Source organism: Balaenoptera musculus, chromosome 9 (assembly GCF_009873245.2).
Source record: "Balaenoptera musculus isolate JJ_BM4_2016_0621 chromosome 9, mBalMus1.pri.v3, whole genome shotgun sequence".
Classification (NCBI taxonomy): domain Eukaryota; kingdom Metazoa; phylum Chordata; class Mammalia; order Artiodactyla; family Balaenopteridae; genus Balaenoptera; species Balaenoptera musculus.
In genome coordinates, this window is record NC_045793.1 from 90,475,911 (window position 1) to 90,492,088 (window position 16,178).

The window sequence follows — 16,178 nt, forward strand, 5'->3', positions numbered from 1 at the left end:
AAAGAAGAGAGCTCGAGATAGGGCTGGGTACAGTCACATGTGGTTTATTTGGGGGATGCTAGAGAACTCAGTGTGGGCGGGGTGAGCTGCAGTGTTTGGATTCCAACTGTGAAGAGGCACGGATGACACTGTAACCCTCACGGAAGGTTTTGAAGGAGGGGATCCGCGACCTGCTTCAGATTACAGTCTGCAGGTGCTGGGGGGGGCGGGGAATAAGGGCCCATTAATCCGTCTAATCCGCTTTTCTGGAAGGAAACCTCTGCCACAGAGCAGACCATTTCTCACTTATCCTTGTGTGCCTGGCAGTGCTCTGCTTAGAGTAGACAATCAGTAAATACACAGTGAAAAAAAGGTCTGTTTACATACACACACACACCCCAATTTATATTTCTCTCTTTTTTATTTTTCTTTTAAGTAGGGCAATTAGGAATAGATTCAGACACCAGGAGGAAGTTCTCTGATCTCACACTGACTGCAGGGGGCTATAGGCTTCAGTTTCTTTGCACACTGATGCGCTCATTGTGAGATGAACGCATTTCCTCCTCTTACTTTTTCATGGGTTTTATCAAAATTTTGACTGCTCCGAGCATCTTCCTCATCAGCACAAATGCATTTGGTATGGAACTAATAGTAGAATATTTTAGGAGTGGATTAACACGGAGATCCTAATGGCTAGCTATTTGGGTTACCAATGCTACTGCCTGCATACAGGTAAAGGGGAAAAGGTAAAACAGATTCATTTTCTTGCATCCTGGATTTCTTTTAATTTTCTCAGACATAAATCAATTCATAAGTTCAAATAGAAGAAAAAAGTACATGCTTTAAAGAAAAATGGGAAAAACAAGAAAAATCCCTACCAACTACAGTTTTGAAGAATGGAAATATTATGGATTTTTTTTCTTAATTAATATTCATTTTTAGTAGAAGTGTGAACACGTGCCTACCACATTCTGTTGACGTTTGTGGATTTATTTTTAGAGAGAGGGAGAAAAATAGAGGAAGATAGACTCAGAGACTGTCAGACATTTAGCTCCTTGTCTACATTAGAGAGTTTATTGAGATTTAGAATAAAAATTAGCAAGAAGCAAATATTATCCACAAAATGCCAAAGCTTAATCCGTGGCCAAAAGACTTGGCCTGGCACTTAGAGGTAAAGTTTAGCCCCTTTCTCCGTATGAAGAAGGCACATCTATTTCCTGTTCTTTTGGCACCATTTTCCCAAAGCACACACACTCATTCACTGGTGGTTGTGGTGGAATTCTGTCTTTCTCTTTAGCTTCAACAGCGAGACTCTTAACCATTTAAAACTTATTCAGAAATAAAAACCCGCTCTAGTCAATGGAGAAACCACTTTATAGGTCTATATTATTCTCTATTTATATTTATTCTATTGAGTCCTCATTGATCCTGGGAAAATGATGAAGTCTTACATTTTTGCGTTGTTTTATTGCTTACAAAGCATGTTTCATTCATTACCCTATGGAAATCTTAATACTCTAAAGGGAAGACATTTTTATTTGATTACACAGTTAGGAAACCTGAGATTCTGCTATTTCTTGAGATCACTTAGCTAGCATTTCACAGAGTCATGTCCAATACCTTTATAGTCTGACTCCTATATCAAGGTTTGCTCAAAAAAGAAAAGAAAAAGAAAGAAGGAAAGAAAAGAAAAAAAGGACTGACTATAACACTGCAGTAAACCTGCGAATCTTAATAGGGAAATCAGTTGTGTTCTAATTTCTAAGTACTTGATTCAAGCAGAAATTGAAATAAAAAGTATAAAATTTAAAATGAGCCACTCACATTTATTGATGACTTACCATGTGCTAGGCATTGAAAAGTACATGCATCATCTCATTTAATTCTCCTGACAACCCTAAGAAGTGGAGAAATATAGTCGCTTCTGATTTTCTAGATGAAGAAAGAGTTGAGAGAAAAACAACTAAAAATAATGTTTACTGAGGGTTTCCTCTGCATAGTCATACTGCTATATGTTTTACATACAATTTCTGAGTTGTTCCTTAAATCTGTGAAGGAGAAACCCATTTTATAGATGGTACAATCAAGGCACAGGAAACTGAAGTATCTTGTCCAGGTTCACATAGCTAGTAAGTGGCAGAGCTGGGATCTGAATCCAAATAGTATTCTGCCCAGAATCTGGGCACTTCCCACCCAGCTAATGCTGCAGGCCAGTCTTTTCTCATTCTGTTTTGGTCAAAGGTTGGGAAGATGTGTGATCATTCAGGGTACTCAGGGCTCTTGGGCATGTCACGGGAGCAGCATCATACCGTCTCGGACAGGCTGGTAATGAGCCACCTTTTCCTACAAGAAAAGGAAGAACTTAATAGGAACTTTTACAAGGACTTTGATGTGGGGAGAGTCTGTCTGGAAATACCACATTATTGGGGCTTGAGCAGTAAATATGCTTCAAAGATTTTCACTGTAAGGCAGGGGTTTGGACCAGTTGGAAGTGTGTTTACTCCCATGAGTCTGAAGAGAGAACAAGTTTAGGTTAAGTAGCTATCAATAACAGTTGACGATAAGCAAAAAAAACTACTCTGGGACCATGGTTGTCACAGTCTCTTAAATAGATTATCAGGCTAATACTACATGTTTATTTTATATTTGTTATTGGTTTCAGGTGCACAGAATTGGATTAATGTAATCCTGCTTTGTAACACACTACACTGGTTCTTGCAACTTCTTTATACTGATCATTGTTTTAAATAATTCTATTTTAAAGCATAGTTTAGTGCTTCTAGGTACTCTGGACCCAGAGCTACAGCTCTGGTGCATGGTTTATCTGTGGAATCTTTTCCCACTTTCTGGACATAAAACCTAGAAGGAAGTGGCTTTGGAGCATCAGCCCTGAAACCAAGAGGGTGGGGGCAGTGACCCTGCCATTGGTAAGAAGCTTCTCTCCTTTCCACCAGGGGTTAAGGTCTCAGGGCAGGGTCAGCCAGGGACTTGGTAAAGACAGAGTATTCATGACATCCTCCGCAGATTCCAAGGAGATGAAACAAACAAGCGGTCATTTTCCAGGAAAATTGAGGCCATGCTTCCAGTGCCCTGAGAATCCTCATACTCAGCATTCATCTGCCAATTTAAAAAGTTGCTCATACCCTCAACCCTTTTGCTTGGGAGGGCCAGCTGGGGTGAGGCCAGCGCAGCTGCTTCTGAAGGGAAATTGGGGAAAATGCACCTTGCCCGTGGCCTGGTTAGAAGTCCTCTAACCAGGCATTTACAGGGAGAAGTTGAGGTTGCCTTGCAGAGAAATTTCTTCCCATCCAGGAAGACTTTCATACTTGTCTCTTTCTTCCTCATCACAACTTCTTCTTTCTGTGTCTATGGAAAATATATTTGTTCTAACTTCCCTGCCCCCAAAGTGGATTTTAATTGTGATACCAAAGTGGGGCATTTTGCGTTTCTAATGGTTGAGCTCATTGGAAAGACTATTCCTCTATCCAGGGCATTGGGGGTTAGTTTTTTTTTTTTTTTGGCTATTTGTTTCTAGTTTGGCAGCACATTGCAATGGCCAAGAGCATGAACTCTGCAGTCATGTTTACTGGTTTCAAGTTCCAACTCCAACATTTACTAGAACATTTTTTTTTAAACCTTTGGCAACATATTTAAGTTTGCTAAATTTTAGTCTTTTTCTGAGATAATGGGAACTACTTCATAAAGTTGTCATGCAGATAAATTAAAGCATCCTTTGTAATTCACTTAGCACAGCTCTCAGCACATAGTAGGTCCTCAGTAAACGTTAGCTGTAGATGCTATTATGAAACGTAGGTCTTAATATACTTGTACTTTTATTTCTCCTGGCTGGATGCCCCCAAGTAGGATTTTTGGGTTCAAGAGTGTGTGCATTACACATTTTGTTTTATTTATTTATTTTTAAAATTTATTTATTTTATTTATTTTATTTTTGGCTGCGTTGGGTCTTCTTTGCTGTGCACGGGCTTTCTCTAGTTGCAGCGAGCAGGGGCTACTCTTCGTTGCAGTGCGCGGGCTTCTCATTGCGGTGGCTTCTCTTGTTGCGGAGCATGGGCTGTAGGTGCGCGGGCTTCAGTAGTTGTGGCTCACGGGCTCTACGGCGCAGGCTCAGTAGTTGTGGCACACGGGCTTAGTTGCTCTGCGGCATTACACATTTTAAATCACGGTGCCTGATTACTATCTAAAAAGTTTGCAGCAATTTATAGTCCTATTAATTAGCAAACAGAGTAACCTTCTTCTCCAAACCTTACCAACATTGGGACATAAGGAATCATCTCAATTTTGGCTAATTTGATGGGTGGAAACCGTTTCTTATTATTTTAATTTGCGTTTTCCTGATCTCTAAAGAGACAGAGCATCTATACGTAGATTTATTGGCCATTTTCGGACTCTCTTCTATGTCTGAACAGTCTATGTCTGTTCACAGCTTTTGTCTATGGGATTTTACAAATACTGCTATTTTGAATAAACAAATATTACTAATTTATAAGAAATCTCCATGAATTAAGGATATTATCTATGTTGAAAATATGTCTCTCATCCTATTATTTGTCTTCCTTTTCTTTTGTGATCTTTTGTTATACTGCCATTTACATTTTTTTATATAGAGCAATGTAACCATTTTTCTTTTATGTCTCCTGGGTCTTCTCTTTTTTTTTTTTTTTTTTAATTAATTATTTATTTATTTATTTATTTTTATGGCTGTGTTGGGTCTTCGTTTCTGTGTGAGGGCTTTCTCTAGTTGCGGCAAGTGGGGGCCACTCTTCATCGCGATGCGCGGGCCTCTCACCATCGCGGCCTCTCTTGTTGCGGAGCACAGGCTCCAGACGCGCAGGCTCAGTAGTTGTGGCTCACGGGCCTAGTCGCTCCGCGGCATGTGGGATCTTCCCAGACCATGGCTCGAACCCGTGTCCCCTGCATTGGCAGGCAGATTCTCAACCACTGCGCCACCAGGGAAGCCCCTGGGTCTTCTCTTATTTATCAAAGATGTTTGAGTGCCGTGTATATCCTAGAATCATACTCTTGTTCTCATTTCACTACAGCAAAGGCTCTCAATTTTCTGTGGGCATCAGAATCACTTATGAAGCACTTTAAAACTGTGTTTTCTTGGGCTTGATCATGGGATTTCCAGGAGTGGAGCTTAGATGCATGCTTATGAAAAAGGAGAGTCTCATTTTGAAAAATGAGTCCTTCTTAAAAGTAGGTTCTTTGTTTCCCCCATCCCCACCCCAAAAGTAGGTTCTTAAATTGGCAAAATGTTGATATAGTTGTTGAAGTTGGATGCTGTTATTGGGGCCCAGTAGGTGGCCCCAAGATGTGCCTCAATGGCATACTGATAATTTTGAATGAAAGTTATTTAAGAAATGGCCAATGGAAGAGGGACACTGTGACCCTCTGCTGTCTCCTTCAAAGCAGGAAATCAATCTCTCATGTGAAAGGTGTACTCCTTACACCTATAGGTAGAAGGACACCCTTATTGCCAGAGGTAGGGAATTTGGGCCCAGAAGCCTGTATAAGTAAATCTTGTTACTTCTTTAATTTACTACCCCAAGCCCAAACTCCATTTAGATTTTTCACTAATTGAGCACCCCAAACCCAAGTTTCTTTGTTGTGTCAATTCCTCACAAATTTGTTCCTTCTTTGTCTAAAAAGTATAAAAGCTGCCTACTTTGGCTACTTCTTAGGTTCAATTTCTATGAGACCTCTGTGCACACAATTAAAATTAGTTTCTTTTCTCTTAATCTGTCTTGTGCCAATTTTATTAGTCCAGCCACAAGAACTCAAGAGGGGTAGAGGGGGAATTTCCTCCTCCCAACACTATAGATGGAATGTTTGGATCCACCTGAAATTCATATGCTGAAATCTTAACCCTTAGTATGATGGTTTTAGGAGATTGGGCCTTTGGAAGGTAATTAGGTCATGAGGGTGGATCCCTCCTAAATGGGATTAGTGCCCTTATAAAAGAGACCACACAGAGCTCCCTAGCCCCTTCCCTTCCCCTATGTGAGGTTACAGTGAGAAGAGGACTGTCTGTGAACCAGGAAGAGGGCTTTCACCAGAACTCAACAATTCTTTTTTAAAAAAAATAATTAATTAATTTTTGGCTGCCTTGGATCTTTGTTGCTGTGTGTGGGCTCTCTCTAGTTGTGGCAAGTGGGGGCTACTCTTCATTGCAGTGTGCGGCCTTCTCATTGTGGTGACTTCTCTTGTTGCGGAGCACGGGCTCTAGGCATGTGGGCTTCAGTAGTTGTGGCATGCGGGCTCAGTAATTGTGGCTCCCGGGCTCTAGAGTGCAGGCTCAGTAGTTGTGACACACGGGCTTAGTTGCTCCACGGCATGTGGGGTCTTCCCGGACCAAGGATTGAACCCATGTCCCGTGCATTGGCAGGCGGATTCTTAACCACTGCGCCACCAGGGAAGTCCCAGAACTCAACCATTCTTGCACTCTGATTTTGACCTCCAGCTTCCACAACTGTGAGAAATACCTTTCTGTTGTTTGTAAGCCACCCAGTCTATGCTCTTCTGTTACAGCAGCCCAAATGAACTAAGACACTGGGTGACAGGCACTTGAGAATTCATTATCTGTTCTCCTTACTTTTGAATATGTTTGAAAATATCCATAAGCAGTAACCTTAAAAGAAGAAGTTCTGATAGCGTGTGAAGCTTATCAAAATTGCTGTCCTAATCAGAGTTGGCTAAGCAGCAGAGATGTTAAATCGACTTGGAAGTTCAGCTAGGAAGGGACGTGGCCTCCTCATGGTGGTGTTGAGCAATAGTGCAGCCGCCCATGTGGGCGCTGAGCCAGAGCACGAGCAGCCTGCCAGGGCTGTGCTGGGTCCTTGGACCCTGAACCCTTGGCCTCCTCTCTTTCCGATTGCTTCACGGCTTCTCTCTCAGTTCTGCAGGACCCCGTGAAGAGGCAGGAGCAGATATTTCTGTTCATTGGAGAGGCAAGTAAAAAGTGGAAGTCAGTCTTCAAGTCTCTCTTTGGGAAGATAGCAGCAGATGGTGGGAGTGGTTGTGTTCTCATTTGCCATCAGACTGGCCTCTCTCTCCCTCCATTAAAAATCCTTTGTCAGTCATCTTACACGCACTCTAAATGTTCCATTTTCATCTCTCTCTCTTTTATCCCCAGCACGACATTCTTTTCCTAGTCATGGTAACTTCTTGGTCTTGACTGTGATTTGCTTACTTCTGCAAATCTGCAATGAAGTGTTAGGAACAGTATTAAAATAGAGGCCCTACCCCAGTGACACTTACCTGGAACCCCATACAGTACCTATTATTAACAGGACACACAGTTGAAGGAGGATAAACATAAAACACACATAAATCAACCTGGGATGCTTCACCCAGACTTTCCCAATCCCTAGTCCTCACCTCTTGCAAAATACTACTCAGAACACAGCTCAGGGGAAGCCCAGGACAATCTGGCTCTCCATTTGTCAATGTGTAAGGCTAAAGATAACCAGGTAATCAAAGAGAACCATCAGTGCAAAGGAGGAGTTGAACAAGCAGAACAACCTTCTGCTAGGGGAAAAGGAGATAATGCTGGGGAGGAGGAGAACTTTTGAGGTGGTCTCAGTAGAGATGGGAGAGATTCAAGAGGACATTATATCCATAAATTGAAAGCAAGTTGCCATTGAAAGGGATAGTCAGAAAACTAGAATTCTTGAAATTGAAATCTTGACAATATGATTATCAAAATTAATTTCAGGGACTTCCCTGGCAGTCCAGTGGTTAGGACTCCATGCTTCCACTGCAGGCAGTGTGGGTTTGATCCCTGGTCAGGGAACTAAGACCCCACATGCTGTGTGATGTGACAAAAAAAAAAAATTAATTTCAAAATTCCACAAAAGTCTGAAAAATAAAATAGATGCAGCCAAGGACTGAATTCGAAATCTGGAAGATAAAGTTGAAAAAAGAAATCTTCTGAAACTTAGAGACATGATGTCAAAAGAGATAAAAAAAGGTTGGGAAAAGATCGAAGCAGTTTACCCTCCAATTCCTCTAATAGGAGTCTCAGAAGATGGAAAGAGAACACGGAGAAAGGATGTGACTTTTCTCAAAAGAGAGAAATGACTTCGTCTTCAGATTGAAAGGGCCCATCTCGATACATATTGGTGACACTTCTGCCCTACAAGGATAAAAAGGAGTATCCTTAAAGTTTTCAGAAAGAAAACATAAAATTGCCTGACTAAAGTCACAATGGATCAGAAGACTCCAATCAGCAACACTGGACGTTGAAAGAAAAGGGAGCACCAAGTTCCAGGTTCTGAGGGAAATGATTTGAACATATAGATATACCCAAGCTAGGCTAAGCCTAAAAATACCTTCAGACACAGGCAAGGACTCTGAAAGATTGTCTTCTCTATCCTTTTTCTAGAACAGCTACTCAGCACTGCACTAGAGCCAAGCAGAAAAGGAACCCAAGAAAGAGAAAAACATGGGCTCCAAGAAACCAGTCTAGGAGGACAATGACATGACATCCCAAGACAATGACATGACATCCCAAGACAATGACAGTTGCATCGCACACCTAGACAGCAGTGAGTCCAAATTAGAACAGGAACTCAGAGGGCTCCATGGAAACAGTTTTCAGGAAGAAAGTGGGTAATATAACACAAGTCTTGTGATTAGGATCTAGAAGTCTCACCACAGCCTTCGATCAATGAGATGGTGGCAGAAGTCTTTTTTTTTCCCCCTCAACAAGAAAAAGAATGGCCACTAGATATTCTGAGAAATAAAAGGAAACACTCTACAAGAAAGTCATGGTCTGAATATGAAGCAAGTCAGATTTTGAGCAGTTAGTGTATATGAGAAATAGTGATACACCCTCTGAATTAAATATCAATACAATCTGTCAATACAATCTGTTTGAACTTGTAATGGGTACTCGGTATACACATTTGCCTGTGTTGAATGTGCTTTTTTATTCCTGAAAGTGATTTGCCGTTTTTATAGCACATTTTCTTTACATATCAGCTTTTCCCTAATAATTTTTTTGAAGAATCACCCAGAGAATAAACTTAGGTATAAATTTTGTTCTCCTTGTTTCTCTTTCCCTCTCAAAAAAAGAAAAAAAAAAAAAAAAGATGATTTTATGGTTTTTAACATAGTATTGGTGACTTTGGATTTGCTTTTTTGTTCTCGTGTCAAAGCTTATATTTATTGTCTATCTTTTTTATATTTTTTATTTTTTAAGTTAATGTTCATTGGAGTATAGTTGATTTACACTGCTGTGTTAGTTTCTGCAAAGTGAATCAGTTATACATATACATATATATATACATATATCTACTCTTTTTTAGATTCTATTCCCATATAGGTCATTACAGAGTATTGAGTAGAGTTCCCTGTGCTATATAGTAAGTTCTTATTAGTTTTCTATTTTCTATTTTATATATTATATATTTTATATATAATAGTGTGTATATGTCAGTCCCAATCTCCCAATTTATCCTCCACCTGCCATTCCCCAATGGTAGCCATAACTTTGTTTTCTACATCTCTGACTCTATTTCTGTTTTGTAAATAGGTTCATTTGTACCGTTTTTTAGATTCCATATATAACCGATATCATATGATATTTGTCTTTCTCTGTCTGACTTACTTCACTAAGTATGACAATCTCTAGGTCCATCCATGTCGCTGCAGTTGGCATTATTTCATTCAGTTTTTATGGCTGAGTGATATTCCATTGTATATGCATATCACATCTTCTTTATCCATTCCTCTGTCCATGGACATTTAGGTTGCTTCCATGTCCTGGCTATTGTAAATGGTGCTGCAATGAACATTGAGGTGCATGTATCTTATCCTATCTTTTATTTATTTATCTATTTATCTATTTATTTATTTATTTATTTATGGCTGTGTTGGGTCTTCGTTGCTGCATGCGGCCTTTCTCTAGTTGTGATGAGCGGGGGCTACTCTTCATTGCAGTGTATGGGCTTCTCTTTGTGGTGGCTTCTCTTCTTGCGGAGCATGCGCTAGGCATGCAGGCTCAGTAGTTGTGGCTCACGGGCTTTAGAGCACAGGCTTAGTAGTTGTGGCACACAGGGTTAGTTGCTCTGTGGCATGTGGGATCTTCCTGGACCAGGGATTGAACCCGTGTGCCCTGCATTGGCAGGTGGATTCTTGACCACTGCACCACCAGGGAAGTCCCTGGGGTACATGTATATTTTTGAATTATGGTTTCCTCTGGATATATGCCCAGGAGTGGGATTGCTGGATCATATGGTAGCTCTATTTTTAATTTTTTAAGGAACCTCCATCCCGTTCTCCACAGTGGCTGTTATCAATTTCCATTCCCACCAACAGTGTAGGAGAGTTCCCTTTTCTCAACACCCTCTCCGGCATCAGTGGTTTGTAGATTTTTTGATGATGGCCATTCTGACTGGTTTGAGGTGATACCTCCATAGTAGTTTTGATTTGCAGTTCTCTAATAATTAGTGATGTTGAGCATCTTTTCATGTGCCTCTTGGCCATCTGTATGTCTTCTTTGGAGCAATGTCTGTTTAGATTTTCTGCCAATTTTTTGATTTGATTGGTTTTTTTTTTTTTTTTGATCTTGAGTTCATGAGCTGTTTGTATACTTTGGAGATTAATCCCTTTTCGGTAGCTTCGTTTGCAGATATTTTCTCCCATTCTGTGGGTTGTCTTGTTATTTTGTTTATGGTTTCCTTTGCTGTGCAAAAGCTTTTAAATTTAATTCGGTCCCATTTGTTTATTTTTGTTATTTTCATTACTCTAGGAGGTGGATGAAAAAAGATGTTGCTGTGATTTATGTCAGAGAGTGTTCTGCCTATGTTTTCCTCTTAGAGTTTTATAGTATCAGGTCTTACATTTAGGTCTTTAATCCATTTTGAGTTTATTTTTGTGTATAGTGTTAGAGAATGTTCTAATTTCATTCTTTTACATGTAGCTGTTCAGTTTTCCCAGGACCATTTATTGAAGAGACTGTCTTTTCTCCACTGTATATTCTTGCCTCCTTTGTCATAGGTTAGGTGACCATAGATGTGTGGGTTTATCTGTGGACTTTCTATCCTGTTCCACTGATCTATATTTCTGTTTTTGTGCCGGTACCATACTGTTTTGATGACTGCAGCTTTGTCATATAGTCTGAAGTCAGGGAGCCTGAGGACTTTAGATTTTGATTAGACAGTCATTTAAGCTCAGCATCTGGAAACTTAAACTTATGGACATTAAGAAGCATAAGCTTAAAAAAATACCCATTAACCTTAATGTCAGACTCATATTTTTGTAATCTATTTGAAGTGTTCCTTAGTAACTAATAGGTCTTGTTTTGAAGAAAAAAAAATATGTATAAAATTCAGCCATTCCTCTAGTTTCACTTCACTTTTTTCCTGCTCAATCCAAGTAAAACGAAATGAGAGAATTTTTTAGAAATTTTATTTTTTTATTGACGTATACTTGACATACAACATTCTATTAGTTTCAGGTATACAACATAATGATTCAACATTAAAGAAATATTTACAGTAGTTATCTTTGGATTGTGGGATTGGAATGGTGTGTGTGTGTATATGTGTGTGTGTGTGTGTGTGTGTATAGTTTCCTTCTTGATGCCCCACTTTCCACTAGTCATTGCTTTCACACTTGCAGACTCATATTTTTTTTTAAGGGAGCTCGCCTACTTACTGGTAGCAGGTGTAGGTTTTCTTGTTGAATGCTCCTGCCTACAAGATTTTAGTTTCTCAAGGACCAGGCCTAGGCGTCTACCCTGTTCCTCTTCCTCTGGCCTGGCTCGCCCAGCCTCAGGCTGCCCCCACCAGGTCCTGGAGGGTGTCCTGGGCAGATGAGAGCCTCTTGGTCCTGTGCCCTTTGATCCCTGCACTCTCATGGGCACCCCACATGGGGTGAGGGAGAAGGGGAGGCAGCTGGTCCAGGTTCGGGTAAACATGGTGATGGGAACCCACATTGCAAGAGCCTCGAGTTCTCTGTACCAATCATTAGACTTTCAGAGTTGCATAAAGTATAAATCAGAGGCCCAAATGCTTACTAATGTCGAATCAGCACAATCAACAAAGTAATCAATAAACAAAATAGTCTGGGAGGAACAGACTGAACTCAGAGCCTCTTCCCATGAATAAGTATTTGTGGGGACAAAGCATTTTTGGAGAAGTGAATCAGCTCATTTATCTGTAGAGATGTGGGGAATTGTCGCAAGGGCCTGAAAGGGTAATGAACATAGGAAACGCCCAATGTTGGTATCATCGTGAAAAAGCCTTTCATGGAAAGGAGAGAGACTAGCACAAAATGTGTTTCCTCCCCTTAAACCATAGATTCTTCTCCTTGCCGTGCTTTCCTGCAGACAAGGAAGGCCTCTAGCAGAGAGAGTGAGAATAGAAAGGGGAAAGGAGAAAATGGAGAGAGGACATGGGAGCCCCGAGAGGCAGTGAGTACTTCAAACTGGACCATGAGTCATCGAGTGACGCATAGGTCTGTGGGTCAGTTTCCTTTCTTTGCCCCCAGGTCTTGGCATTATCTTGACTTTCATCTCTGTGTTCTGCTTGTAGCATCTATATTCCAAAGGGCAAGGCCATTTTTAACATCTTCATAGCTCCTACATGCTTCCTGTTGGAAGGCAAACTTGTTAGAATACATCTACATCCCAAATTAAATATAATTTTTTGGTAAACATTTTTGACAGGATACTACGTTGAACCATAGGAAATTGCCATTTTTACAGACCCCCAGAACAGTCACACATTAGCGGTTTCATATTGTTCAATCTAATAATTTCGTCTTTGAAAGTATTTGGCTGTAAATTCTGCCTTTAATTGACCATTATTTGGAATTCCCTGGTGGTCCAGTGGTTAGCACTTGGTGCTTTCACTGCAGTGGTCCTGGTTGGGGAACTAGGATCCTGCAAGCCAAAATAAATCAATAAATCATAATTTACCATTAGCTAAGATTTCTCTGCAACTACTACACAGAGGCTGGGAATTTACGTAAACTGAGAACGTGTAACCTACAGATTATTATTCGAGGTAATGACACTTTAGATGCTCGTAAGTACGAAAGGGAGTAATTAGTGGCGTTGACTTAAGTGGCATCTGTAAACTGTCCTTTAAACATTTATTAGCTAAAACCTCCTCGTTGTTTTTATTTCGGGGCTGCGGCCGGTGGGCTCCTGGTGGCAGGCTCTGATGCGTGATTGGTGTGCGGGAGGTTTATTAGAGGAGATGCTGGGCTAGCACCCGTGGGGGAGGGGAAGGAACCACACTGGACAGAGGCTGGGCTGTAGGGTTGTCACAACCCGCCTCAGCAGCCGCATAGAGAGCTCGGAGCAAGGATGGTCTTCATGCTGTCCAGTTTGGGGCACCGGTCGCTGGATGCAGGCTGCCATCTGCCCTGGGAGGGACTGTCCAGAGAGGGCCAGTGGCTGAGGGCTTTAGCCAGCGATGTTCCCAGCAGCTGGAGAAACAACCCTGTTGTCCTGACGTGGGGCTCTAGTTAGCCAAACACAGCATCCACGGCAGTGTCAATTATTTTTAAGGTCTTCTCGTAGCACCCTAGCACTGGGCCTGGGGGGCAGAGGGGTCAGTGGCCTGTGTGAGAAGCTGATGGGGCTTGAGGCTTTTAAATAGACTTTTGGCTTTTAGGGAGAGAAAGGGCTTTCAAACAGACTTAAGAGGAAAAGGGAGGGTATTGGGTGAGACTTGCCAGCAGATGTCAAGGTGGAGAGAGGTCTGGGTAGGGTCCCAAGTCCTGCCTGTTGGATCCTCAGTGGTCTTACCTGTGAATCAAGGTGGGTACAGACCTGATGAACCCCATCTCTTCTTCCAGCTCTAGCACTGGGCAGTGCTCTGAGTCTCACCCCAGCGATCCCAAAGTAGAGCAGATCAGAGTCACTAACTGATTCAGATTTGAATTAGGCAGTTTGTGAATCTTTTCCTCGTTCCTTGCTCACTCCTGGGGATTGGTGAGGCAGAGATGAAGGCAGGATCCAAGCCCGGCCATTCTACAGAGAATCACATTGATTTCTCCTTCCTCTGGCTCGGGACTCTGAACAGGCACATATATGAACAGGACAGTCCGTTTCATTACCGAGCAGCAGGCAGCAGGTCACAGAAAGAAACAAAAGAAAGAAAAATTGGAGAGGAGCCAAGAATTAGAAAACCAATGGCTGAGTCGCACACCCGCTGTGTTCACTTGGGCAGCACATGGAATAAAACAGAGACAATTAGTGTGGCCCCTGTGCAAGGATGACACAGCAACGCGTGAAACATCCTGTATTTTTTCAGGGGTGATGAAAAAGTTCTGGAGATGGATAGCAGTGAATGGTTGTACAATGATGAGAATGCACTTAATGCCAGAGAACTGTGCACTTAAAATGGTTAAACGGTAAGTTTTAGGTTATGAATATTTTGCCACAATTTATTAAAAAAATGGACAAGGCTGTAAGGGATGGAGGGCTGGATAAAGATGTCATAAAGTAAAAGTCATGCAATTACACGGATGAAATCAATTACAGCCAAAAAATAGCAAATCTCAAAACCCAAATGCAGGCAGCGACGTGCGTACCCCGGCATAAATACAAAGTAGCGGAAAGAGCCAACCTGGATATCAGCTGGGTTCAAAGCCTAACTCTGCCACTTCCTAGCTGTGTGACCTTGGACAAGACACCCAACTTCTCTGAGCCTGTTTCTTATTTATAAAATCAAAATGATGACATTGGGGCATCCCTGGTGGCGCAGTGGTTAAGAATCTGCCTGCCAACGCAGGGGACATGGGTTCGAGCCCTGGTCCAGGATGATTCCACATGCTGCGGAGCAGCTAAGCCTGTGCACCACAACTACTGAGCCTGCACTCTAGAGCCTGCGAGCCACAACTACTGAAGCCCACGTGCCACAGCTACTGAAGCCTGTGTGCCTAGAGCCTGTGCTCCGCAACAAGAGAAGCCACTGCAATGCAAAGCCCTCGCACTGCAACGAAGAGTAGCCCCTGCTCGCCGCAACTAGAGAAAGCCCACGTGCAGCAACGAAGACCCAACGCAGCCAAAAAATAAATAAATAAATAAAATAAATCTATTAAAAAAAAAATTCAGAATGCCTGTGCTTTAGTCATGGTTCTGCCACTGTGAAAACATGGGCAAGTGACTCACTCTTCCTGGATTTTGATTTTCTTGTTGTGAAACAAGAGTTGTACTCAATGACCTCTGTGATTAGTTCCTGCTCTAACTTGCTTCTGAGCTTCACAATTTCAGAGCACTCCGGACCTTTACTGGAAAGTGTGTGTCCGGGAAAGGTGAAACTCAGAAGAGCCAGTTCTGTTAGTTTGCTAGGGAGACCATAACAAAAGTACCAGGAACTGGTTGGCTTAAACAATGGAAATGTACAGTTTCATAGCTCTGGAGGCTAGAAGTCCAAGATCAAGGTGTCTGCAGGGTTGGCTCCTGTGAGGGCTTTGAGGGAGAACGTGTCTCCCAGCCCTCTCCTCGCCACTGGTGGCTTACCAGCAGGCCTTCGCGTTCCCGTCTTCTCTGCCTTCATCTTCACGTGGCATTCTCCCTGTGTGTCTCTCTGTCCCTATGCCCACATTTCCCTTTTTATAAAGACACTGGTCATATTGGATTAGGCCCACCCTAATGACCTCATTTTAACTTGATTACCCTTGTGAAGACCTTATTTCCAGGTAAGGTCTCACGCTGAGGTACTAGGAGTTAGGATTGCAACATATCTTTTTTGGAGGACACAATTCCGCCAGCCCATAACAGCAATCATAATACGTGGTTAAATATTTCTGTATGGAAGGAATGAAGAAGTGGACTAAAAATAGGTCTTTGAATTTTTTCAATTAGGTGATACCTTTTTCTTATTTCTCTGGAATACCTGAAGTTGAGTTTGTCAGGTATTATCGGGTTTGAGATGCAGTGTCCTTTCAAATGCTCCCCTCTAAGGAAATTTTACGCGTTCCTTTTTTTTTCTTCTCCTCCCTACTTGCTTGTTCCCCTCATTCTTTTGTGTCTCCAACTCTCACTGTATTAATTCTTACTCCATTCTCCTTCATCACCCTACCTGGATCTCAGAAAATAAGGGAATATCTGTTCTTTATTCACCATCCAGAGTAAAAATGTAGCCATCATTCTCACTGAATCATGACTTCTGCTTTCAAAGCCTCTTTTCTTCCTCCCCACTTTTCCAGGGACTCAG

The 16,178-nt window shown here is 41.8% G+C and overlaps 1 long non-coding RNA gene and 1 pseudogene across 1 annotated transcript in view; both read left to right on the plus strand.

The window, feature by feature from the left end:
• Positions 1–16,178, plus strand: part of LOC118900941 — a 75,175-nt gene that overhangs the window by 22,431 nt on the left and 36,566 nt on the right. The gene's annotated exons all lie outside the window — the stretch shown is intronic.
• On the plus strand, positions 14,168–14,266 carry LOC118901358 (annotated as a pseudogene).